Genomic DNA, 25,991 nt, shown 5'->3' with positions numbered 1-25,991 from the left:
CCATTAATCCCTAATCATAGCGGGATTATATAAACAAGCCGCTGATTGGAGGATATGTGAATTAAGTGGTTGCATGTTTAGTTTGAGTTAGGTCCATGATGCTGTTATGTAATAGATTCTTGGCTTATGTTGTTCTCGTCAAGAAAGTCTTCCTGAAACAGTGAAATTTCAGGGCCTGCTTCAGTGAAAAGAGAATGCTGGATTGAGGGTATTCTAAACATAATTATTTCATTACAACTCTTTGTATGTTGGTTATATTGCCCATAGCATTTATCACAATATCCCATAATAACTTATTTTTGTCTTTCTCTCTCTGTAGACTTGTAAAATCATGTTTTCCAGAGGCTAGCCCAGCCACATACTAAAATTTGTTGAAAAAAAGAACATAGGAAGAACCCCCGTCTCATGGTTAGTTGATTGCAATTTGGGTGAGATGCATGAATATAGTGATTGGGTGAAGAGAGAATTGAAGGTAGGCTAAGAAAGCAGATGATGGTTGTAGAAAGCAGATGATGGGTTGTAGAATTGTAGAATTTAACTACAATTAAATACTTAATTGTAGTATTAAGATGTATTAAGATGTTGTTGAGGGAAACTGGGAAAAGTTGAAGGTGTAGGTTTTTTGTACTTAAGAGTTATAAGGCCAGGGAGTCCCAAGGAGAGGTTAGCATAATGCTGAATTTGGGAAGAAAAGACAAATTTAACCACAATATATAAGAATTGGCTAAAATTTGATGCTTTTGAAGCCTGATATTCTGGTGAGCAGGAAGTTGTGAAATCAGTGAGGGAGGATTGAGACTTAATACCCAGGCTTCGGATTTGTGAACGGAGGAGTTTTGAGATGTAAGAAAGGGAGAAATCAGAGTAGTAGAAAACTAAGTTTATATGTAGTCTTTTTCAGTTCTACAAAACAAAACAAAAAAACATTAATTCTAAAATCTGACTTTTCTGCTGTAGGAGAGAAAATAAGGATAAGGGAGGGGAAAAGATGTGACTAGAAATAACAGAAAGGAAAGTCAAAGATAGTGACTTCATTACAGTCTTACGCATGGGAGTTGTGATGAGGTGTCCTAGGGACTGGTGACAGAGCAGGGACGTTCGAGGGGAATATTCCTCTTTACTAGAATAACTGGTTCATTTTAAATGTATTAATTTTTTAAAAGTAATTTTGGGGAGTCATTCTCTAATATACTGCTTCTCAAACTCTAATAAGTATGTGGATCACTTGGGGATTTATTAAAATACAGCTACTGACTCAGCACATCTGGGGTGGGGCCTGAGGTTCTGCATTACCAGCAAGCTTTTAGGTGATGCCAGTGCTGTTATTTCCACAGGTCACATTCTCCTTTAGCCAGTCTCCTAGGAGGGAGAGAAAAAATACCCACCAGAGTGTTCAAAGCAGTTCATGATGAACGTCTGCTTTGTTAATGGGCTTCAGGTTGATCATTAGTAGATAGCAGGGCTAATGTAAGAGTTCTTAAACTTTACTTGGGGTGCTTATTGAACAGATTCCTGGACTTAAATCCCAGAGATTTAATCCTAGGTTTAGAGAACTGTCCAGAAAACTTCAGGTTTCATAAGCACTCTGTATAATTCAGCAGTGTTGGCATTTTGATTGGCATTACACAAAAACTGCATATTAATTTAGGATTGAGCATATTGACAATATTGAGTATTCCTTTCCAGGAACATAGCATGTCTCTCCATTTTATTGAAGTCATACATATGAGAATTACTAGAAATCTTGTAAGATTTTGGTTGAAAAACAAAGAAAAACGGGACATAGTACCTGTTGGGTGCATGTGAGAAACTTGCCTAAACTGTTTCAAAGTCTCTCTCATCTTTATTACGAAGGTCCTTTAAGGTCAAAGGGGACAGTGCATTAAGTAATTTACAGTTTATGGGAAAAATTTTTAGAAATATTGTTATATATATATATATATATATATATATATATATATATACTCACTAGGGGAGGAAATAACTGGTTTTATTTCTTTCCTTAGCTTTCTTTCTATACCATTTCTATAAATTATTTCACTCTGAAAAGAATTTGTTCTTAGAAAAGCTGTGATCGTGTACTTTCGAAGGTGTGACTTTCTAACAGTTGTCTCTGAACAGATTCCTTCAGGTAGGCAATATTTTTAGGGAAGTTGCAGTGGTTATCTGGAACCCTTTACTCAAGAGTTTCACTTTAGTCATTGTTAACCAAATGTACGCATAATTACTATTATGCTCTGTCAAATAAAGTATATTCTAATATAAACCTGCATGTCTTAAAGATCCGCAAGCTGAATGAGAGAACTAAAGTCTGGGTATCAGTGCTTTTAAGACAAAACTTGTTTTGATTTTTTAATGGTACTTGTTCTGTCTGAAATTTTAAATATCTTTATAGACCATTCTAACAGATGAAAATATCAATGATAAACATTATCAAATTACTACATATTGACATATTTTGATAGAGACTTTTAATTGTCTAGAGAACTTTCTCCTGCATTGCCAAATTTAATGTGTTCACCAGTTCTTAAGTGGACAGGACAACAGCACCATTTCCATTTTTACAGAGAAGGAATGTGAGGCCAACAAAGGTCAGGTACCCTTAGAAGCCAGTTCATAGGGGATATATATAGGACCAGAATTTGGAAAAAGTTATGCTTGCTGCATATGCCAGTAGAAGTAGTAAAAAATAACTTTTTTTGGATTGCATATTTCTTTGAGAATCTAATGAAAGTTATATAGATCCTTTCCTCAGGAAAATTTACATACATACAAATCCTGCACAAGATTTCAGAGAGTGTATAGATAGGCAAATTACTGTGTAATATATTTCTTGATTTTCTGTGATTTTTACAATATAAAAATGATATTCAAGCTTTTGTGTTTTAGTAGCTTAGATAATAGTGGCTATAGGTACTTATAGTATACATGAAAGTAATGGGAAGTAAAAGCACATAGAGAATTTATGTTTCTAACCTATACACAGATACTTGATTTTGGGGAGGAAATTCTGCTGCTGATTCAGATATTTGTGTGTGTGTGTGTGTGTGTGTATTCAAAGAGTTTTATGTACAATTTTTCTCTCAGTATGATTGGCTTTTCTATTAAAAGTACATAAAATGTTTGTAAGGCTGTGTCTAGTCTTTTTTTAAAAAATTTATTTATTTTTGGCTGCGTTGGGTCTTGGTTGCTGCACACAGGCTTTCTCTAGTTGCCGTGAGTGGGGGCTACTCTTCGTTGTGGTGCGTGGGCTTCTTATTGCGGTGGCTTCTCTTGTTGCGGAGCACGGGCTGTAGGTGCGCAGTCTTCAGTAGTTGTGGCACGCAGGCTCAGTAGTTGTGGCGCACGGGCTTAGTTGCTCCGCAACATGTGGGATCCTCCTGAACCAGGGCTCGAACCTGTGTCCCCTGCATTGGCAGGCGGATTCTTAACCACTGCGCCACCAGGGAAGTGAAGTCCCTGTGTCCAGTCTTATCTCTGACTCTCAGAGAGTTTGACCAAATTCTTCCTTACTGATGTGCTGCGGTCATACCAGTATGCACAGATGGGTTGTAGGTGTGCCGAGATGGTTCCGCCTCAGCCCTCAAAGTGGCCCTGTTGTGGTTGGAGGTCCCTGCTGGTCAGCTCAGTCCAAAAGCAGACTGTCATTTACATCATTTACCCAGGGGGCTGGCCAAGTGGTTGGACAGCACTTAGTTGGGTAATAGTACTGGATGGTTTTCTATTAGTAGGATAAATGCAGATTTAGACAATGGAATATTAAGCCCAGGGGATGGTAGAGGCTGGTGAGAAAAAATATGCTCTACTCTGCCTGACAGGCCTAATTAATTAGGAAATAGATTCAAGCTGTCTTTAAAAAGAAGGAATTAAACAAGCTATTCTTTCAGTTTGAGTCTTGTGTTTAGTAACATCAAGATAAACCAATTTGAAACTTGTAGAGTGGGCTTACACAGAATGTTTAAATATGTGTCTTTTTTTCTGTGCCAAGGTTTTGCTATCAGGCCTTGAAATAATAGACACTGGCTCTCTGCTGATACTTTGGCTCTGTGTGGCGATTTTTCTCAGTAGTCCCCTCCTCCCTTTCTGAAGTAATTACAGAAGGCACTGTGTTTACTTGGCACACTTGAGATTGTTAGACAAAGTGCTTGCATAAGCATCAACATGTTAGGGCTAGTGTAGTGATAAAGGATAGTGCCAGGAGGAGTTAACATATCCTGTTCAGTACACTCTATATCTTCTGTGACTTAAAAACAAATGTTTATCTTACTTGTACTGAATGAGGTGGAATTACCATGCCTCCTAACTTCTCATGCACATTCAGCAACACAGTTTTTTGTGGGTTTTGTTTGCTAACCATAGGCTGTAATGTATGGTTTTAATTCTACTTTAATGAACCAAATTATGGAATGTAGTTATGGGTGCAAGTTGTTTAGTGTCAAGTTAGCTTAATTTAATTTCTAGGTGTCGAAAAAAATGGGTTTTCCTACTCCTCTGATCATTGCATGTTAATGTTTTAAATTGGAAAGGCTTGAACTACAGCTGTCTTCAGAACTTTGATATAGAGCTATTTTTATTTAATAAAAATATGATTTGTATTTTAAAGTAAATATCTAAAATAAAAAATGGAAACAACTCATTTGCTAATGGACTTTAGATTGAATTGCCTTGCTTATATATAAGAAATATCTAATATATACTAAAACTATAAACAAGATTTTGGAGGATGAATATATTTTAAAAACTTTGTAAACCTTTCGTTGTATTTCAGAAGTTTTTAAAAAAGAATTTTCTTTTAGTATTTTTTTTTCTAGTAGCAGTTGTCCAAAATATTTTAAGATGGAGTTAGAACATTCCGTAGTGCTCAGTGGGCTCGTTTTCCTTTGCCTGGTGTTGATGTTTTACCTGTCCTTTATTCCCCCAGTCTCTCTATGTGATGAATGTATTCACAAACATAAATTCCCCAAATCTCCATCTCTGTAGTACACACCTCCTTGCCTCTGTTGTAGACATGATATCAAACTATTAAAATATAAAATACCAGAACGTCTCACCAAATCAACAACTTCTCTGTCTTCATTGGAAGGGAAGGCCACTCAGTCACCCAAGCGAGAAACTAGAGATGAGTCTGTCATCTCCTTTCCAGGGATACAGTGCCTTTATTATCTTTTGCCTGGACTCTTAAAGTAGCTGTGTGTGTGGGTGTGTGTATTAATGTCTCACTAACCTCTTATTAATGGTCTTCCTGTATCCTTTTAAGACCTTCTTCTTCATACTGAAATACCTTTCTAATTTGTCTCCTGCTTCTGCCCTTGACTCCTCTTCAATCTCTTCAAACAGTGCTTGCTAATTATTATCTTTTTTAAAAATTATTTTTTTGCTATTTTTTTTGACTGATTAGGTTCTCTTTCCTTTATTTCATTTTTTCCCCTCTATTAATTGGAAGTTTTATATATATATATTCCCTCTACTTTTTAGCAGTTTAACACAAGACTAAAGTTAGTATCTATTTACTGCACAAATATTATGAGAACCATAGAATGCTCTAACTCCTATATAACATCACCATTCTCTCCTGATTTGTGATATTATTGTCCAGGATTTTGCATCTATCTTCACTTTTCTTTAATCTACAAATTAGACATTACACTTATTGTTTTATTAGTCAGTGTTTAATAGTTATCCTCTTTGTTTATCATTCTTTCTTGTATGTCAGGCTTTCCATCTAGGCTCAGCTGCCTTTACTCTGAAACATTCTTCCTTTAAAGTTCCTTTAATAAAGGTCATTTTGTTAGCCTGAAAAGTTTTTATTTCATCTTCATTCTAAAAAGACTTTTGCTTGATACAGAATTCTAGGCAGATAGTTATTTTCTTTCAGCATTTTGGAGATATCATTTCATTGCCTTGCTTTTATCATTGAGAGGTTGGTAGTCACTCTAATTGCCTTTGTGGGTAATCTGCATTTTCTCACTGGTGGCTTTGATGTTTTCTCTTTGGTGCTGTATTCTTTTACTGTGTTGGTATAGGTATGGTTTTCTGTTATTTCATTTTAGTATTTTTGGGTTTTCTGAATCTGCTGATTGGTGTCTTTCATCACTTCTGGAGAATTCTCAACCATATCCTTTTTAATAATGCCTCTTAAGTGACAGACGTATATTGAATCTTTTCACCATATCCTCCGAGTCTCGTAACCTCTCTTTCCCATAACCTCTCTTTGACCCTTTGTGCTACATTTAAGTATATATCAGCACTCTGTTGCATTTAGATATATATTCCAGTTTTCCTCCTTCAGGTGTGCTTCATCTACTGTTTACCATTTTCAGTTATTGTAATTTTCATATTAGAAATACAATTTGTATGGTGTTATAAAATTGCCTGGCCAATTTTTTTGTTCCTGTCAATTTTGATAACCTCTTAATCCCTTTTTATACTGTCAGTTTCCTATTTTGTTTCTTTAAATATGTGGAACATAGTTATTTTATATTCTGTGTTTGGTAATTCCAGTATTTTTTAGTCTTTTCAAGTCTCATTGTGTAGTTTGATTGTTCCTTCTGACTTTTGTTCATGGTGGCTGGTTTCTTGAGTGCTCAGTGATTTCCTTCCTTCTTTTAAAAAATATTTGTTGTCTGCTCATATTCCATAGAATCTCAGCGGTTGGAGTTTTTTGAGGTCTGAGTGTCTTCCTCTAGAGAAAATGTGAGTTTATCTCTAGTAGACTTCTGGTTATACCCACCTGAGCTACTTTAAATTGTTGGCTTAGAATTTTTTTTGCTTGGAAATCTCAGGAGACTCTCTCACTTCATTCAGAGCTGAGGCTAAGGTCGAGGCATGTATCTCTTTAGCATCATTAGCAGGGTGGATTGGTTTCTATTTTACATTGAGGGTGAAGTGCTTCGTGGATCTAGGCTATATGTGGTGGTCCCATTGTGGCCTTCTGCCTTTCTCAGTGTTGGCCTTTGGCTCCAACGCAGCTTATGGATTCATGCTTTCTTCTTGTTTCCTTTTGTTTCAAGGAATTCTCTTGATCTGCCTCCATGATTATTATATCCAGCATTTTAAGGACTACTGTACTAGGAAGGTAGTCTACCATGAATCTCTAGTCTCCCTCCCATGTTGCTAGAAACAAAAATCGTAATTTAAATTTTAATATGGTCAAATTTATTCGTTTTCATCTTTTTGAGTTTTTAAAATATCTAATGTAAGAAATTCTTCCCTACCTCAAAGTCATACATACCTTTTCCTTTTAAAACTTCTGGTGTTTAATTTTTTAATATTTATATCTTTAAGTCATCAAATTTATGTTTGATGTGTTATGGGGTAAAGATCTAATTGACTAATTTATCCTTTTCCCAATGATATATATGCAATGTTTCTGATGTCATTTATCAATTTTAAAAATAACTTTCATATATAAGTCGATTTGTTTCTGAGTTTTCTCTGTTATTCTGTGGTTCTTATGCCATTATATAATCTTATCAGAGTTTATAATCTTGATAATCGGTAAAGTGACTAACCCCATTCCTTTATCTTATTTCTTTAAAAAATTGTTAGCTATTCTTATTAATTCCTTGCACTTCCATGTGAGCCTTAGAATCAGCATATCCAATTCCATGAAAAACTATTAAGATTTTTATTTAAATGACATTGAATTTATCAAATAATCTATGAGAAATTGAAAACTTTGTAACATGGAGCCTTCTTTTTCATAAATATATATAGAAAGCTCCACTTATTTAAGATTTCTTTGTCTTTTATTAACGTTTTATAATTTACCTCGTACATCTCCCATACATCTTCTGTTTGATTTATTCCTTGGTGCTTTTGTTGATGATATTGTTGTTATCATAAATGATATATTTATATTTTTTCCATTTTTCTCTTGGTTGCTCCTGTATAGGAATACAATTACTAGAGAATTACTTCCTAATGCAAATCTGATGAATATAAACCTTTGCTTAAAATTCTTCTGTGGTTTCTTTATCTTATGCAGGACAGAGTTCAGGCATCTTAGCACAATGATCTTAGCAGTGATCTTTCATGGTTAGAATTATTTCTGACTCTTTACCATGCCTCATCTCCCATAACTTCATAGTTTGGGACCTGTGCTTCAGCTATAAGGAGCTAATTGTAATTCCTTGGACATACTCTGATTTTTAAAATAAAAGCTTTATTGAGATATAATTATATATCATAGAATTCAATTTAAAGTGTACAATTTAATGATTTTTAGTATATTTTAGTATACAGATCTTCCTCGACTTACAATGAGGCTGTGTCCCAGTAAATCCACTGTAAGTTGAAAATATCATAAGTTGAAAGCACATTTAATACACCTAACCTATCAAATATCATAGCTTAGCCTACCTTACCTTAAACATGCTCAGAACATTTATATTACATCTGCCCACTTACAGTTGGGCAGAAACATCTAACACAAAACCTATTTTATAATAAAGTGTTGAATGTCTCATGTAATTTATTGAATACTGTACAGAAAGTGAGAAACAGAATGGTTGGAAGTGTTTCAGTTGTTCGCTCTCGTGATCATCGGGCTGACTGGGAGCTGTGACTCGCTGCTGTTGCCCAGCATCACAAAAGAATGTCCTACTGTATAACCCTAGCTCGGGCAAGGATCACAGTTCAAAATCTGAAGTATGGTTTTTCCTGAATGCCTATTGCTTTTGCACCATCATAAAGTCATGAGTTGAACCATAGTAAGTCGGGGACCGTCTATATTTAGCGTATTTGAACTACCACCACTATCTAATTCTATAGACCGTTTTCATCAATCCAGAAGAAGCCCTGTACTCATTAGCAATCACTTTGCATTTTTCCTTCCTTTCCCCAAACCCTTGCAGTCAGCAGTCTGTTTCCTTTCTTTATGGATTTGCCTATTCTGGGCATTTCATGTAAATGGAATAATATGTGGCCTTTTTGTCTGACTTCTTTCACTTAGTATATTTTCAAATTTCATCTATGTTTTAGCATGTATCCTATGTCATTCATTTTTATGACTGAGTCATATTGCATTATTTGGGTAATGCTACATTTTATTTGTCCATCAGTTGATGGACGTATGGGTTGTTTCCACTTTTTGGCTATCATAAATAATGCTGTTATGAACATTTGTGTACAAGTTTTTTGTGAATGTTCTTCTGGGTATATTTTCAGGAATAGAGTTACTGGGTCGTATGGTAACTCCATGGTTAACTTCTTGAGGGACTGCCAAAGTTTTCCACAGTGGCTGTACCATTTTATATTCTCTTGAAATTTATGAGGGTTTCCAGTTTCTCTACATCCTCACCAATACATTGTCTGTCTTTTTGATTATTGCCATCCTAGTGGGTGTGAAGTGGTATCTCATTATGGTTTTGATTTGCATTTCCCTAATGATTAATGATACTGGGCATCTTTTCATGTGTTTATTGGTCATTTATATATATTCTTTGGAGAAATTTCTATTAAAATCTTTTGCTTTTTAAAAAATTGGATTCTTAGTCTTTTCTTGTTCAATGGTAAGAGTTCTTCATAGATTCTGGATACTAGATTTTTATCAGATAAAGGATTTCTAAATATCTTCTCCTGTTCTTTGGATTATCTTTTCACTTTTTTTAGGGTTTCAAATTGAATATTTTATTAACAGTGCAGCTGTCTTTGTCTTTTTACTTTCTTAATAACGTTCTTTGAAGCACAAAAGTTTAAAATTTTGGTAAATTCCAATTTTTTTTTCTTTGGTTGATCGTACTTTTGGTGTCATGTGTTAAAAAAACCATTGCCTAATGCAAGGTCGTGATGATTTACACCTATATTTTCTTCTGAGTTATATAATTTTAGCTCTATGTTTAGGTCTTTCATCCATTTTGAGTTAACTTTTGTATATGGTGTGAGGTAGAGGTCCATTCAACTTCATTCATTTACATGTGAATATCCAGTTGTCCTAGCACCATTTGTTGAAAAGACTTCTTTTCTCATTGCGTTGTCATTCTTGTTGGATATCAATTGACCATAAATGTATGGGCTTATTTTGGACTCTCAGTTCTGTTCCATTGAGCTATATGTCTGTCCTTATATTGATTGCTCTAGCTTTGTAGGTAGTTTGAAATTGGGAAGTGTGAGTCCTCCAACTTTTTTCTTTTCAAGATTGTTTTGGTATTTTGAGTCCCTTGAGTTTCTATATAAATTCTATATAAATTTTAGGATCAGGTTGTCTAGTTCTGCAAAAAAAAAAAAAAAAAAAAAAGAAAGAGAAAAAAGGATTTGATAGAGATATTGGGAGTTTATTTATTTTTTTAAAGTGGGGATTTGGGGAGTACTTGGGGAATATTACTGTCTTAACAGTTCATTCTTCCAATCCATGAATGAGGGATGCTTTTATACTTATTTAGATCTTTAATTTCTTTCAGTGATGTTTTGGAGTTTTCAGTATACAAGTCGTTCATCTCTTTTGTTAAATTTATGACTTTTTTTAAGATTATTGATGCTCTTCAATAGAATTGTTTTCTTAATTTCTTTCTCAGATTGTTCATTGCTGGTGTATAGAAATACAATTGATTTTACAATAATGATCTTGTATTGTGTAACCTGCTGAACTTGTTTATTAGCTCCTTTTTGTGTGGATTTTTCAGGCTTTTCTATGTACAAGATTGTCATTTACAAATAGGTATTTTTACTTCTTTTCAATTTGAATGTTCTTTTATTTATTTTTCTTACCTAAATTACCCTGGGTAGACTCTCCTGCACAGTACTGAATAGAAGTGGAAAGAGCAGACATTCTTGTCTTGTTGCTGATTGCATGGGGAAAGTTTTCAGTCTTTCACCACTGAGTATGATGTTTTAGTAGATGCCCTTTATCACACTGAGAAAGTTCCCTTCTATTCCTGGTTTGTTGAGCACTGTTATCATGAAAGTGGTGGACTTTTTCAAACGTTTTTCTGTTTTTATTGAGATGATCATGTGCTTTTTTATTCTATTAATATGTTTTATTATGTGATTGATTTTTATATATGTTAAACCAACCTTGTGCACTCCTGGGGTAAATCCCACTTGGTCACAATGTATAATCTTTTTTTTTTTTTTTAAATATGTTTCTGGATTTGGTTTGCTATTATTTTGTTGAGAATTTTCACATTTGTAGTATAGGGACATTGGCCTGTAATTTCTTGCAATGTGATTGGTTTAATAGAATGCATTAAAAAGTGTTCCCTCCTCTTGCTTTTTAGAAGAGTTTGTGAAGGATTGGTGTTAATTCATCTTTAAACATTTGATACATTCACTAGTGAAGTCATTTGGTCTTGGGCTTTTTTTGGTTGGACGTGTTTTGATTACTAATGCAATATCTTTACTTGCTACAGGTTTATTTAAATCTTCTATTTCTTCTTGAGTCAGTTTGGTAATTTGTATCTTTATAGAAATGTATTGATTTCATCTAGGTTATGTAATTTGTTGACATAAAATTGTTTCCCTTACAATTCTTTTTATTTATGTGATGTTGATAGTATATCTCTTCTTTATTCTTTTTTGTTTGTTTTTATTATTTTTTATTGGAGTATGGTAGCCTTACAATGTATTAATTTCTGCTGTACAGCAAAGTGAATCAGCTATATGTATACATATATCCCCTCTTTTTTGGATTTCTTTCCCATTTAGGTCACCATAGAGCATTGAGTAGAGTTCCCTGTGCTATATAGTAGGTTCTCTTAGTTATCTATTTTATACATAGTAGCGTATATATGTCAATTCCAATGTCCCAACTCATCCTCACCCCCCCGCCCCCATAGCCATACATCTGTGTCTCTATTTCTGCTTTGCAAATAGGTTCATCTGTACCATTTTTCTAGATTACACATATAAGCGATATACGATATTTGTTTTTCTCTTTCTGACTTACTTCACTCTCTATGACAGTCTCTAGGTCCATCCACATCTCTGCAAATGACACAATTTCATTCCATTTTATGGCTGAGTAATATTCCATTGTATATATGTACCACATTTTCTTTATCCATTCTTCTGTTGATGGACATTTAGGTTGCTTCCATGTCTGGCTATTGTAAATAGTGTTGCAGTGAACATTGGGGTGCATGTCTCTTTTTGAATTATGGTTTTCCCTGGTTATGTGTCCAGTAGTGGGATTGCTGGGTCATAAGGTATTCTATTTTTAGTTTTTTAAGGAACCTCCATACTGTCCTCCATAGTGGCTGTATCAGTTTACATTCCCACCAACAGTGCAAGAGGGTTCCTTTTTCTCCACACCCTCTCCAGCATTTATTGTTTGTAGATTTTTTTGATGATGGCCGTTCTGACCGGTGTGAGGTGATACCTCATTGCAGTTTTGATTTCCTTTTCTCTAATATTTAGTGATGTTGAGCATCTTTTCATGTGTTTGTTGGCCATCTGTATGTCTTCTTTGCAAAAATGTCTCTATAGGTCTTTTGCCCATTTTTGGATTAGATTGTTTGTTTTTTTGATATTGAGCTGCATGAGCTGTTTGTATATTTTGGAGATTAATCCCTTGTCAGTTGCTTTGTTTGCAAATATTTTCTCCCATTCTGAGGGTTGTCTTTTTGTCTTGTTTATGCTTTCGTTTGCTGTGCAAAAGCTTTTAAGTTTAATTAGATCCCATTTGTTTATTTTTGTTTTTATTTTCATTACTTCAGGAGATGAGTCAAAAAAGATATTGCTGCGATTTACGTCAAAGAGTGTTCTGCCTATGTTTTCCTCTAAGAGTTTTCTCTGGCCTTACATTTAGGTCTTTAATCCATTTTGAGTTTATTTTTGTGTATGGTGTTAGGGAGTGTTCTAATTTCATTCTTTTACATGTAGCTGTCCAGTTTTCCCAGCACCACTTATCGAAGAGACTGTCTTTTCTCCATTGTATATTCTTGCCTCCTTTGTCATAGATTATGTGATCATACGTGCATGGGTTTATCTCTGGGCTTTCTATCCTCTTCCAGTGATCTATATTTCTGTTTTTGTGCCAGTACCATACTGTCTTGATTACTGTAGCTTTGTAGTATAGTCTGAAGTCAGGGAGCCTGATTTCTCCATCTCCGTTTTTCTTTCTTTTTCTTCGTTCTTAAAGAAAAAAATTTGGTTTTGTTGATTTCCTCTGTTAGTTTTTCTATTCTCTAGTTAATTTATTTTTACTCTAATTTTTATTATTTCCTTCTTTCTGCTTTGAGTATAACATGTCCACTTTTTCTAGATTTTAACCTGAGGAGTTAGGTTATTGATTTGAGAGCTCTCATCCTTTTTCGATGCAGTTGTTTACAGCTGTAAGTTCTCCTCCAAGAATTACTTTAACTGCATTTCCTAAGTTTTGGTATGCTGTTTTTTTTCATTTTCATTCATTTTGAAGTATTTTCTCATTTCCCTTGTGATTCCTTCTTTGGTCCATTGGTTATTTATAAGTGAAATTTCTCAAATTTATTTTTGTATTTGATTTCCAGTTTTATTCCATTGTGGTTGAAGAACATACTTTGTATGATTTCAATCTTTTAAAATGTTTTTTTTTTTTAATGCACTAACATATTTTCTATTCTGTAGAATGTTCCATATGTACTTGGTAAATGTGCTTTCTGCTATTGCTGAGGGGAGTGTTCCATAAATGTCTTCTAGGTCCAGTTGGTGAATAGTGTTCAAGTCTTATTTTCTTGTTGACCTTCTGCCTACTTATTCTATCCATTATTGAACGTGGGATTTTTAATTCTCCAACTACTATTGTTTAAACATCTATTTCTTTCTTCATTTCTGTCAGTTTTTGCTTCATGTGTTTTGGGGTTTTGTTTTAAAATATATGTATGTTTATAATTATTGTATTTTTCTGGTAAATTGACCCTTTTCTTGTTATAAAATGCCCTTCCTTGTCTCTGGTAACTATTTTTGTTTTAAAGCCTAATTTACCTGATGTTAGTATAACTATTCTGGCTCGTTGTTTGGTTACAAACATTTGTATGACATATATGTTACCATTCTTTCACTTTCAGCCTGTTTGTGTCTTTGAATCTAAAGTTTTTTTTTTTTTTTTTTTTAAGTAATTTCTGACTCTTTATTGATAGCCTCTACTTGGAGACATGATTTTTGTACATTTCTTTAGTTCTCTAGAGATGGTTTTCATTAGTCCTTTCAATGTATTTGTAATAGCTGGCTTAAAGTATTTGTCTAGTATGTCCAACATCTGGATTTCCTCAGAGGTGGTTTCTCTTGACTGCTTTTTTTCCCCTTCTATATGGACCATAATTTTCTATTTCTTTTCATGGCTGATAGATTTTTGTTGAAAACTGGGCATTTTAAATAACATAATATGGCAATTCTGGAAACCAGATTCCTCCACTCCCCAGGATTTATTGTTGTTGTTTTTTGTTTAGTGACTTTTCTGGAGTGATTCTGTAAAGTCTGAATTTTTTCTTTTCTTTTTTTTAATGCCCCTGAAGTCTCTGCTCAATTAGGTTAATGGTCAGCTAGTGATAAGACATATTTTGTTAAACACCTGGAATCAGTAAGTCTTCCAGCTTTTGCCAAGGGGCTTTATGTGTGTGTTGACAGGAATTCAGTTCTCTGATGCAGTTTACAACTGTGCTTATCCTGCCTTTCCTTGTTTTGCAGAACCTCAATGTCAGCCAGAGATGAGAGGCTAGGGCCTTCTCACTTCTGCCCTGGGCATGCCATTTTACTCTGTATGTGTGTGTGGCCTTCTCAGTTCCCAGGACCGTGTCATAGCTTTTCAAAGCCCCCTATAGATACCTTGTTTCCTATTTTTCTATGTAAATTATTTTGGTGAACTTCCTGTTATCCCCACCTTGTGTCACTGCCTAAGACAGCTGCAGTGTTATAGAATTGTTGCTGATTGTGTTCACCAACCACTTGAGTGATAGAGCTTTTTGCAGTGTGAGTTATGAGTCGGGTTAAATAAAGACAAACCCTGAGAATGGAGCTTTTCCAGGGAGCTACCTGACAGGTCTAATAGTGATGAGTCTTGGGCTTTTTGGTAAGTCTAAACCTGTTTTATTTCTTCCATTGTCTGCAGAGCTGCAGTTACTGTGGTTGTGAGCTTTATCTTTTCAAGACTACTGTGGAGCTGGGAGAGAATGATAATAGGACAAGTTAAGATGTCACAAAGCTCACTGTTTTTACTGAGATTGTCATTTTTCTTGAATTATTGCAAGTCTTTGTGTAATTTCCAGAGTTGTGAAAATAGAGGTTTTGACAATTTTTGCCAGTGTTCTTATTGCTTTTATGGAGGAACAGATTTTTGAAGGTCCTTAATTTTCTATTTTGGAAGTGTCCCACCTCTGATACTTTTACACTTGTTTTTTCCCCCATGCTTTACTTTACCTGTTTGGGAACTACTATACATCTTCAACATTCAGCTCATGTATTACTTCTTTAGTGACAACCTTTCTGATTTTTCTCCATATACTACAACTTTTTTTGTTTCCATATGCTTTGAATATAGCTCTTTTATTACACTTGTTATGATACTTTGTTTATCCATATTTCCTATAAGATTGTGGGATATTTGAGACTGCTTTTAATCTCTAGTTCCTGAGAGTTGAAGAATCCCTGGAGATTATCTATAACTGTCAACATAATTTTACAAATGAGACAGGCCTAGAGAGAGTAAAATAGTAAATACTTGACTAAGTATGTTTCTGAAACCCACTTTCTGCTAATCATGTAGTACATAGTCATTATGCACTTAATTATTAATATTATATAGAATTATAAAGCTGTGGTTATGTATTGTTAGATATTTGCAGGTGAAAACAAATCTATTAGATTTCATATATACATGTGAAATAAGATTAGGAGATGATAGATATAAAGCTAGTTAATTTTAAACACAATAGGAACTTTTTTCTTTCTGAACTTTATAAAAATAGTTTAAAAAATTGGTGTATATATATATAAGTAGTTTGATCTTTTTGAAAAAAATTACAAATGAGTGTTTTTGCCAAGTAATCTCTATCAAGAAGCTTAATTTTTTCCATTGATAAAGGAATTTTCTTATAACATGTTTTAGAAGTCATTTAAGAAATTTTAGGACCACTTTATAAATTACACAGGTTAATTTATTGACCTTTCATGTACTGGCTTCCACATACTGTTTTTTTTCCCCCAAAACGTTGAAACCCATCAAAACCTTTATCTCAATTTAGTTGACTTGGTTAGGGACAACTTGTAATGCTTTTGAAATTCTGTCAGTCTCAAGAAGTGGGAAATTTCCCACATTGTAGTTATCGAAAAGAATTTATGACCGTCTCTGAAGTCTGTTTCAAACAGAAGTGTTAGAGAACTGTGTTAAATTTTAGCGATGATGTGGAAAATCAATGTCAGTAACTTTGGTGACAATATTTATATTTTGAGTCTCTGGGCATATAATGTCTATACATGCAAATATATAATTTCTTTTGCGTAAGCTGGATCCTAAAGTGACATTTTAAGTATTATAGGGAACTATCTGTATTAGCCCACTTTATCTTATTGTTATCTAATACCCAAAACATAGGAGTATCATAATTCTGAATTATTGATTTTTGTTTGTAAGCTTCTACCTTGGAAACATTTTATATGGTTCTCAGTTAATGAGAAATACATGATATTTGTATTCCTATAGAAATAATCTTATAAATGAGGGCTAGCCTCTAAGGCTTGATCCAGCTGCTAATGTATGCGATGCCCGTCTAGGACTCTCTTAACTGCAAACAAAAGTTTGCAGTTGAATACATCTCAGCTTAGTGTACTGAAAAAGGAATTGTATTAGTTGAAAGACAAGAGACTCTGTGTCCTGAATGAAGCTGTACCTGAAGTCAACTGAGATTGCTCTGTATATACAGTCGTCCTTTGGTATCCACAGGGGATTGTTTCCAGGACCCCTTGGGGACACCAAAATCTGAGGATGCTCAAGTCCCTTATATAAAATGAGTTAACATTGGCATATAACCTATGTACATCTTGTATACTTTAAGTCATCTCTAGATTACTTATAATATCTAATACAATGTGAATGCTATGTGAATAGTTGTAAATACAATGTAAATGCTATGTAAATAGTTGCCAGCTTGTGGCAAATTCAAGTTTTGCCTTTTGGAACTTTCTGGAATTTTTTTTGGAAGGGGGGAAATGCTTTCAATCCGTGGTTGGTTGAATCTGCAATGTGGAAGCCGTGGATACGGAGGGCCCACTGTAGTCTATTATATGTTTAAAATTATATTAGCGTTTTTTTAAGCACTTTTAATGCTTGCACAAAATGCCATCCTATGTGACATATTTATGTAATTATTTGCATGTTGCTGGAAATATAGGTTTCTGTATCTTCACTAATAATTTCTTTATGGTAGAATTCTGTAACATAAAATCATGAGAAGAAGAATATGGATATTTTTAAGGCTCTTGATATATGATATATAATCTTTAAAGTATGGTTATGGTGGAAATATTTTACTAATTTCCACATCCACCAAGAGCATATAAAAATTATTGATTTTAGAACATCCTTGATGACAAGTATAATGAGGTTTTACTTTTAAATAATTGTTCTTTTTTCTGGGAAATTTTTTTTAAGATTCAGGAACACAACTATCCTCCTCATGGCTATAACTAATGATAGATGTATTAAGAATTCACGTATAAATAAGCATAGCTCTTAAATATATCTCTTTCACTTTGATCACTTCTCTGGACTTTATACTTGGAAATCTAATTGCCATTTCCACATCTCCAATTGAATGTCCAACAGGCATCTCTAACTCAACATGTCCCAAACTGTGCACTTGATATTCTGTTCCAAACCCTCCCTGTTGTCTGTCAAGAACTGTTAAGATGTTGAGATTTACCCTACTTGTTAAGCTGAGGAGTTAGCCTGCCATAGTTTCATAGATGGTGGCAGAAAACATGAGACAAAAGATTTTATTACAGTAATAGCTATAGCCAGAGTATCAGTGTTTGCTCCACTTCCCAGAGTCTCAGTTCCCAAAGAGCAACATGAAAGGGCCAGGTGATGCCTGTACATGAAGTGGATTGTACTGTATTACAGGAGAGGAACCCTGAGTTTACGGAACCACAGTCTTTTATAATGGGCATTAAGTTTGCTCCAGGGGAGATGGGGGCAGATGTTATCTTTATTATGCTGGGCAGTAAACGAACGTTCCCTTTGCTCTTGAGGGATACACTGGCTCTGTCTTCTGAGGCTGTTCACTATGCAGACAGTCCTGAAAAGATAGTCCACCACAAAGGCAGTTAGTGCCCTGCTTGCAAGATGGGCAGAAATGCGAGAGACCCATGTTAAATTGTTTTCCAGCACAGTCTTCTCCATCTCAGTTAATGGTGACTTCATCCTTCCAGTGTCTCAGACCAAAACCCTTGAAGTCATTTTTAGCTCCCATTTTTCTCACATCCAGTGTTGTCAAGAAATCCTGTCAGCTCTCTCTAAAAAATATATCTAGAATGTTTTCATTTCTCACTATTCCTACTGCCCTGGTCAAAACCACTGTCATCTTTCAACAGAATTATTGCAGTAGCCTACTAACTGACTCCCCTACCTCTAATGTTGCCTGCCTTCACTCTGTTCCCCACACAGTGGACAGAGTGGTCATATTAAAATATGAATCCAGTTATGTCACTCCTGCTCAGAACCATCCATTGGCTTTCCATTTTACTTAGAGCAAAAGGCAAAGTCTTTACTCTTATCCATATGTAAGAGCCTGTCTGATCTGTCTCCCTTTGAACCATTTGCCCTCTTTTTCTGTTATACTGTCCTTTGCTCATTCTGCTCCAGGCTTTCTGGTCCCTTTGCTATTCTTCAGACGTATCAGCAGGCTCCTGCCTTAGGGCCTTTGCACACCCTCTTTTATCTACCTGGAATGCACTTGCCCTCATTCCCTCACTTTCCATCTTTACTCAGAGTCACCTCAGGCTTTCCCTAGGCATCTAGCATCCAGATTAAGCATTTCAACCTCATCCCTACACCCAACACAATTTTCCAGTCTACGATCCATCCCCACTTTAATTTTTTTCTCTTCAGAATGTATCATTATCTTCTATATAGTGCATATTTTACTTGTATATCTTGTTTCAGTCTCTCTAGGATGTAAGCTCACAAAGAGCAAGGGTTTCTCTGAATTCCATATAGTTTTGTTTCTAGCACCTAGAACAGTGCTTGGCACCTTGTGAACAGTTAATATATGTTGTTGAATGAATGAATGAATGATTTACGTGGTAAAGAAGTGAAATTCTGTTTTCCGAATTTGTACTGTGTGTTAAAAGTATAGTCAGGGAGGGGATATGGGGATATATGTATACATATAGCTGATTCACTTTGTTATACCGCAGAAACTAACACAACATTGTAAAGCAATTATACTCCAATAAAGATGTTAAAAAAACATGGGGGAAAAAATATAGTCAGCACCAAGGGAAAATGGTGAATCCGAGGTTAATTGCATTTTATTCACGGAAGATCAAAGTAGTAATTGTAGTTTGTGAATTAAAGTACTACCAGCAGAACCAGTTTATTTATTTATTTTTTTTGAAAGTGAAATAATATTTATTGAATGCCTTTATTTTGTGAGACAGTCAAGCCAAATACATACTAACACAATTATGTTTAACCCACAGAGCAATCCTATGAGGTAGGCAGTTTTATCCTCATTGTACCATTGAATCTCACTGAGGTTAATTAACCTGCATATGATAACCCGGTTGGTAAATGGGAGATTACAGTTGAGTTCTCCTTAAATACTGTGCATAATGCTAAATTAAAAGTAAAATACAATATTCACTGGTAAAAAAGCAAATCATTAGGCCTTAGTTCCTTTCTCAAAATATTCAAATTAAGAATTTCTGAAATTTGTATGAACAGTGCATTGATACAGCATACACAAGTCAAGGTTGATTTCACTTGTGATCCTGGCATGTTTGCCTTCTTAGACCTCAGATATATAGATAGCAGAACCAGTTTATTAATGTTAAGTCATTCACTCAATAAATATTTGAGTGCCAGGCAAGGTGGTAGGCATTGATGATACTGGGGTAAGTGAGGTGTTACATAGTCTCTGTCCTTATAGAGCTCACAACCCAGTTGAAGGGAGAGGCGTTGAATAAGTATAATAGGTACAAACACTGTGGTGGATAAATTTTTAGAAGTTCCTGTTGTAGGGTTGCAAACTCAGATGCCTACACAGGCCAGGCAGGTAATGTAAAAGAGTAAAGTGAGCCAGTGAATCACGGAAACTTCAAGAATAGAGGGAGCTGTGATGAACTGCAGAGCACATGCCCAGTGTAAAGAGGATGGCAGGTGACAGCTCCATCTGATTGATGTCATATAGGAATGAGGACCCTCTCTTTCCTTATTTCCAAGTTTTTCAAGAGAAACTGAAAAATCTAGATTGTCATCTGAAATATACCGATCTTCTGAGGCACTGTGCAGTCCAAATCAAACATGGTTTTGACCTACGAGCCTCTTCTGTATAAAGAATACTGCTTATAAAGTAAGGTTCTATCAAGAAGAAAACTCTGGGGGGTTGGGGGGGGCATTGTTTCGTTTTGATTATCCCAATCTTCTTTTGTTCCTTCTAAATTTTAATGTTATTCCCAGATCCTACGTAGACTTTTTTTCTGGCATAACAAAGACAGGTGTGGATATAAAAATCAGTAGAATGTGAGATTTATGAGAAAAAAAAAACCCTCTGGCTTCATCTTATCAGTGTTGTGTAATTGGACTAGCTGCTTACCTTCTTTCTCAGTGTTTAGTTTATTCCTCATCTGTAGAATGGGAATAACAGTTAAATTGCCTCATAATGTTATGAGAACTAAATAAGGTAATGTGCTTAGCAATGCTTTATGTATTGTCAGGGTTGTATGAATGTTGTGCTCTTGCCTTTTCACTTTTCAACTCCCTCTCCTTTTGTTCTCCACCCAATCAAATGTAACTGATTTATTCTTTCATTGCCTTGTAGTAGATAGAACAGATACAATAACTTTGGCATGAATTTAAGTTAGTAATTCTTTTTAGGGATATTTTCACTTTTAAAAAAGAAACTTCTGGAGTCATTGCCTTAACCTAGAGTAACGAAACTGATGTATCACAGGCCAGTGGTCATTGGCTCAAATCCCACAGCCAAATAAGTGCCTGTTCCACTTAACTTGAAGATAGTTTCAAGTGACATTGCTTTCGTTGGCAATGGTTGGAACCAGAAGTTGCTGAACAGCTTAGTATTTCTTCTGTCTTGTTGACTAGCATGATGTCTGATGATATACACAATACAGAAAGACCATGTGTAATTTTATCCTTTCCTCTCATTTCCTTCCATTCCCTAGGGAAATAAACTTGATAGAAGTAAACACTACTAAAGCCCAGTCTTTCATAAACATGAAGTGCTTGTGTGTGTCGGGATATTGGAGCGTAAGGTATCTATAAGATACCATAAACATTTTCTGTGGTTAGAGACTTATGTTGCCTTTGGGGAAGTTGTGAGTCCGGATAATCAGCGGCATTGTTGTTCCTGTAAAATAATAATTCTCCGTGGTGCTGGTGGAGTTGTTGAATGGCAAGGGAGAGAAGAGTTATCTGGGGAAAAACATCCTAGGTCTTTTGTTCTTTTTCTTACAACTTTATTGTGAAAAATTTCAAAATATGCAGAAAATTTGAAGGAGTAGTACAGTGAATAACCATATGTTCATCACCTAGATTCAACTACTAATAACGTTTTACCACTTTTTTCTTTATACATTTAAAAAAAAAAACACATGGATAATTTTGAGTCAGGACTGTGCATTAGAAGAATTATTGTTCATTTTCTTAGGTGGGACAGAGGTACTGTAGTTGCATAGGATAAAGTATGCATTTTAAGAATGTGTATGTGTTTAAATACTCATGAATACTAATGAGTAAAATGACATGAATCTACAACTTACTTTCAAATAATTCACCACCAAAAAAACGTTTTATGTTTTTTTCAAAACTAGAATTTAATTAAGAATTATGTACTGAATTTGATTGTAATGTCTCTTAAAATCTAGAATAACCCTACCCCCCTCATTTAAAAAGTTTCAATTTATTTAAACTAAAAAAAAAAAAAAAAAAGAAAACAAAAGCAGTTCACCCATTTCTTTCAATCCCCCAACCCTTCACTTCTGGCAACCACCAATCTATTCTGCGTATGAGCTTAGTTTTTTTTTATATTTATTTAAAAAATACTTTAAGATTCTACATATAAGAGAAATCATATGGTATTTGTTTTTCTCTGTCTGACTTATTTCACTTAGCATAATGCCCTAGAGGTCCATCCATGTTGTTGCAAATGGCAAGATTTCCTTCTTTTTTTATGGCTGAATAATATTCGTGTGTGTGTGTGTGTGTGTGTGTATGGCACAGTTTTAAAATCTTTTCATCCATCAGTGGCCACTTAGGTTGTTTCTATATCTTGGCTATTGTAAATAATGCTACAGTGAACATGGGGGTGCATATATCTTTTCAAATTACTGTTTTTATTTTCTGCCAATAAATACCCAGAAGTGGAATTGCTGTATCAAATGGTAGTTCTATTTTTAAGTTTTTGAGGAACCTCCATACTGTTTTCCATAGTGGCTGCCCCCAATTTTAATTCACACCAACAGTGCACAAAGGTTCCCTTTTATCTACATCCTCTCCAACATTTGCTATTTTTAGTCTTTTTGATAATAGATGTTCTAACAAGTGTGAGCTGATATCTCATTGTGGTTTTGATTTTCACTTCCCTTAAAATTAATGATGTGGAGCATCTTTACATGCACCTGTTGGCCATATTTGTGTCTTCATTAGAAAAATGTCTATTCAGATCTTCTGCCCATTTTAATATCAGATTTTTAAAAAAAGACTATTGAATTGTATGAGTTCTCTATTTTGGACATTAGCTTCTTATCAGATACATGATTTGCAAATATTTTCTCCTGTCCAGTAGGTTGCCTTTTCATTTCGTTGTTAGTTTCCTTTTCTGTGAGAACTTTTTAGTTTGATGTAGTCCCACTTGTTTAGTTTTGCTTTTGTTGTTTTTGCTTTTGGTGTCAGGTTCAAAAAATCATTGTCAAGAGCTATGTCAAGGAGCTTACTGCCTATGTTTTCTTCTAGGAATTTTATGGTTTCAGGTCTTACATTCAAGTCTTTAATCCAGTTTGAGTTAATTTTTGTGTATGGTGTAAGATAGTGGTCCAGTTTCATTCTTTTACATGTGACTGTTCAGTTTTCCCAATGCCATTTGTTGAAGAGACTGTCTTTTCCCCATTGTATATTCTTGTTTCCTTTGTCATAAATTAATTGATGATACATATCTGGGCTTATTTAATTAATCTGGGCTCTCTATTCTATTCCATTGCTCCATTTGTCTTTTTATGCCAGTACCATACTGTTTTAGTTACCATAGCTTTGTAATATAGTTTGAAATCAGGGAGTGTGATGCTTACAGCATTGTTCTTCTTTCTCAAGATTGCTTTGGCTATGTGGGGTCGTTTATGGTTCCATACAAATTTTGGAATTTTTGGTTCTATTTTTGTGAAAAATGCCATTGGAATTGATAGAGATTGCATTGAATCTGTAGATTGCTTTGGGTAGTATGGACATTTAAACTATATTAATTTTTCCAGTCCATGAGCATGGATTACCTTTTCAGTAATTTGTGTCTTCTTCAATTACTTTCATTAATGTCTTGTAGTTTTCAATATACGGGTCCTTCACCTTCTTGGCTAAATTTATTCCTAGGTATTTTATTCTTTTTGTAAATGGGATTGTTTCCTTAATTTCTCTTAATTAAGAAATTCATTCATTTTTAGTGTATAGAAATGCAGCATATTTTTGTGTATTGATTTTGTATCCTGCAACTTTACTGAATTCATTTATTCTAACAGTTTTTGAATGGAGTCTTTAGGGTTTTCTATATATATATCATCTGTGAATAGTGACAGTTTTACTTCTTCCTTTCCAATTTGGATGCCTATTATTTATTTTTTCTTGCCTAATTGCTCTGTCTAGGACTTCCATAAGATGTTAGGAAAAGACGCGAACAAAGTTTTTGGCCAACCCAATATTTTGCTGAATAAGTGCGGTGAGAGTGGGTATCCTTGTCTTATTCCTGGTCTTCACGGAAGAGCTTTCAGCTTTTCATTTTTGAGTGCAATGTTAGCTGTGGGCTTATATGTCATATATGGCCTTTATTAGGTTGAGGTACGTTGCCTCTGTACCTGCTTTGTTGAGAGTTTTTACTATAAATGGATGTTAAAGTTTGTCAACTGTTTTTCTTTATCTACTGAAATGATCATATGATTTTTTTTAAACATTTTTCTTTATTTTTTTATTTCTGGCTGTGTTGGGTCTTCGTTTCTGTGCGAGGGCTTTCTCTTGTTGAGGTGAGCGGGGGCCACTCTTCATCGCGGTGCGCGGGCCTCTCAGTGTCGCGGCCTCTTGTTGCTGAGCACAAGCTCCAGACGCGCAGGCTCAGTAGTTGTGGCTCATGGGCCCAGTTGCTCCGTGGCATGTGGGATCCTCCCAGACCAGGGCTTGAACCCGTGTCCCCTGCATTGGCGGGCAGATTCTCAACCACTGCGCCACCAGGGAAGCCCGATCATACGATTTTTATCCTTCATGTTGTTAATGGTATATCACATCGACTGTTGTGGATGTTGAACCATCCTTAAATCCCTGGAGTAAATCCCACTTGATCATGGTGTATAATCCTTTTAATGTATTGTTGAATTCAGTTTGCTAGTGTTTTGTTGGTTGAGTATTTTGCATCTATGTTCATCAGGGATATTGGCCTGTAATTTTCTTGTGATACCCTTGTCTGGTTTTTATATCAGGGTAATGCTGGCCTTGTAAAATGAGTTTGGAAGAATTACCTCCTGTGTTTTTTGAAGAGTTTGAGAAGGATTTCTATTAACTTTTCTTCGAATGTTTGGTAGAATTCACCAGTGAAGCCATCTGGTCTTGGACTTTTGTTTGTGGGGAGGTTTTTGATTACTGATTCAGTCTCCTTATTAGTAGTAATCAGTCTGTTCAGATTGTCTATTTCCTTTTTTTCTTTTTATTTATTTATTTATTTTTGGCTATTTAGATGCTATTTTTTAAAAAATTTATTTTATATTAGAGCATAGTTGATTGTCTATTTTGTCATGATTCAGTCTTAGTAGGATTTGTATTTCTAGGAATTTATTTCTCCTAGGTTGTTCAATTTGTTAGTAATCTCTTATGATCCTTTGTGTTTCTGTGGTATCAGTTGTAAGATCTTCTCTTTCGTTTCTGATTTTATTTATTTGAGTCCTCTTTTTTTTCTTGGTGAGTCTATCTAAAGGTTTGCCAATTTTATTTATCTTTTCAAAGAACCAGCTCTTAGTTTCGTTGATCTTTTCTAGTGTCTTTTTAGTCTCTATTTCATTTATTTCTTCTCTAATCTTTGTTATTTCCTTCCTTCTACTAACTTTGGGCTTTGTTTGTTCTTTTTCTAGTTTCTTGAGATGTAAAGTTACCTTGTTTATTTGAGACTTCTCCTGTTTCCTGAGGCAGGCATTTATCACTATGAACTTTCCTCTTAGAAGTGTTCTTGCTGCATCCCATATATTTCGGTATGTTACATTTCATTTTCATTTGTCTCAAGGTTTTAACTTCTCTGTTGATTTCTCTTTAAGCCATTGGTTGCTCAGTAGCCTGTTCTTTAATCTCCACGTTATTTGTGAATTTTTCAATTTCCTTTGTGTAATTAATTTCTAGTTTCATAGTATTGTGGTCGGCAAAGATGCTTCCTGTGATTCCAGTCTTCTTAAATTTTTTTAGACTTGTTTTGTGGCCTAACATATGATCTGTCTCGGAAAATGTTCCATGTGCACTTGAGAAGAATGTGTATTCTGTTGCTTTTGGATGAAAAGTTCTGTACATACCTGTTAAGTCCATCTGGTCTATGTGTTATTTAAAGCTGATGTTTTCTTATTGATTTTCTGTCTGGGCATCTATCCATTAATGTAAGTAGGGTATA

The 25,991-nt window shown here is 34.8% G+C and overlaps 1 protein-coding gene across 4 annotated transcripts in view; it reads left to right on the top strand.

The window, feature by feature from the left end:
• Positions 1 to 25,991, top strand: part of BMP2K (BMP2 inducible kinase) — a 126,107-nt gene that overhangs the window by 18,452 nt on the left and 81,664 nt on the right. Inside the window, exon 2 of one of the 4 annotated variants that reach the window (XM_082389334.1) lies at positions 320 to 408. The exons of 2 other annotated variants lie outside the window; for them this stretch is intronic. The gene's annotated coding sequence lies outside the window, so the exon portion shown is untranslated. Of the gene's footprint in view, positions 1 to 319; positions 409 to 6,672; positions 6,694 to 25,991 lie in introns of those variants that run through there. One more of the 4 variants, XM_082389335.1, reaches the window with a different exon arrangement.

The sequence above is a fragment of the Balaenoptera borealis genome, assembly GCF_965194805.1.
Source record: "Balaenoptera borealis genome assembly, chromosome: 4".
Lineage (NCBI taxonomy): Eukaryota > Metazoa > Chordata > Mammalia > Artiodactyla > Balaenopteridae > Balaenoptera > Balaenoptera borealis.
The sequence above is the reverse complement of the archived record's forward strand: the minus strand, read 5'-3'. Positions and strand labels throughout refer to the sequence as shown.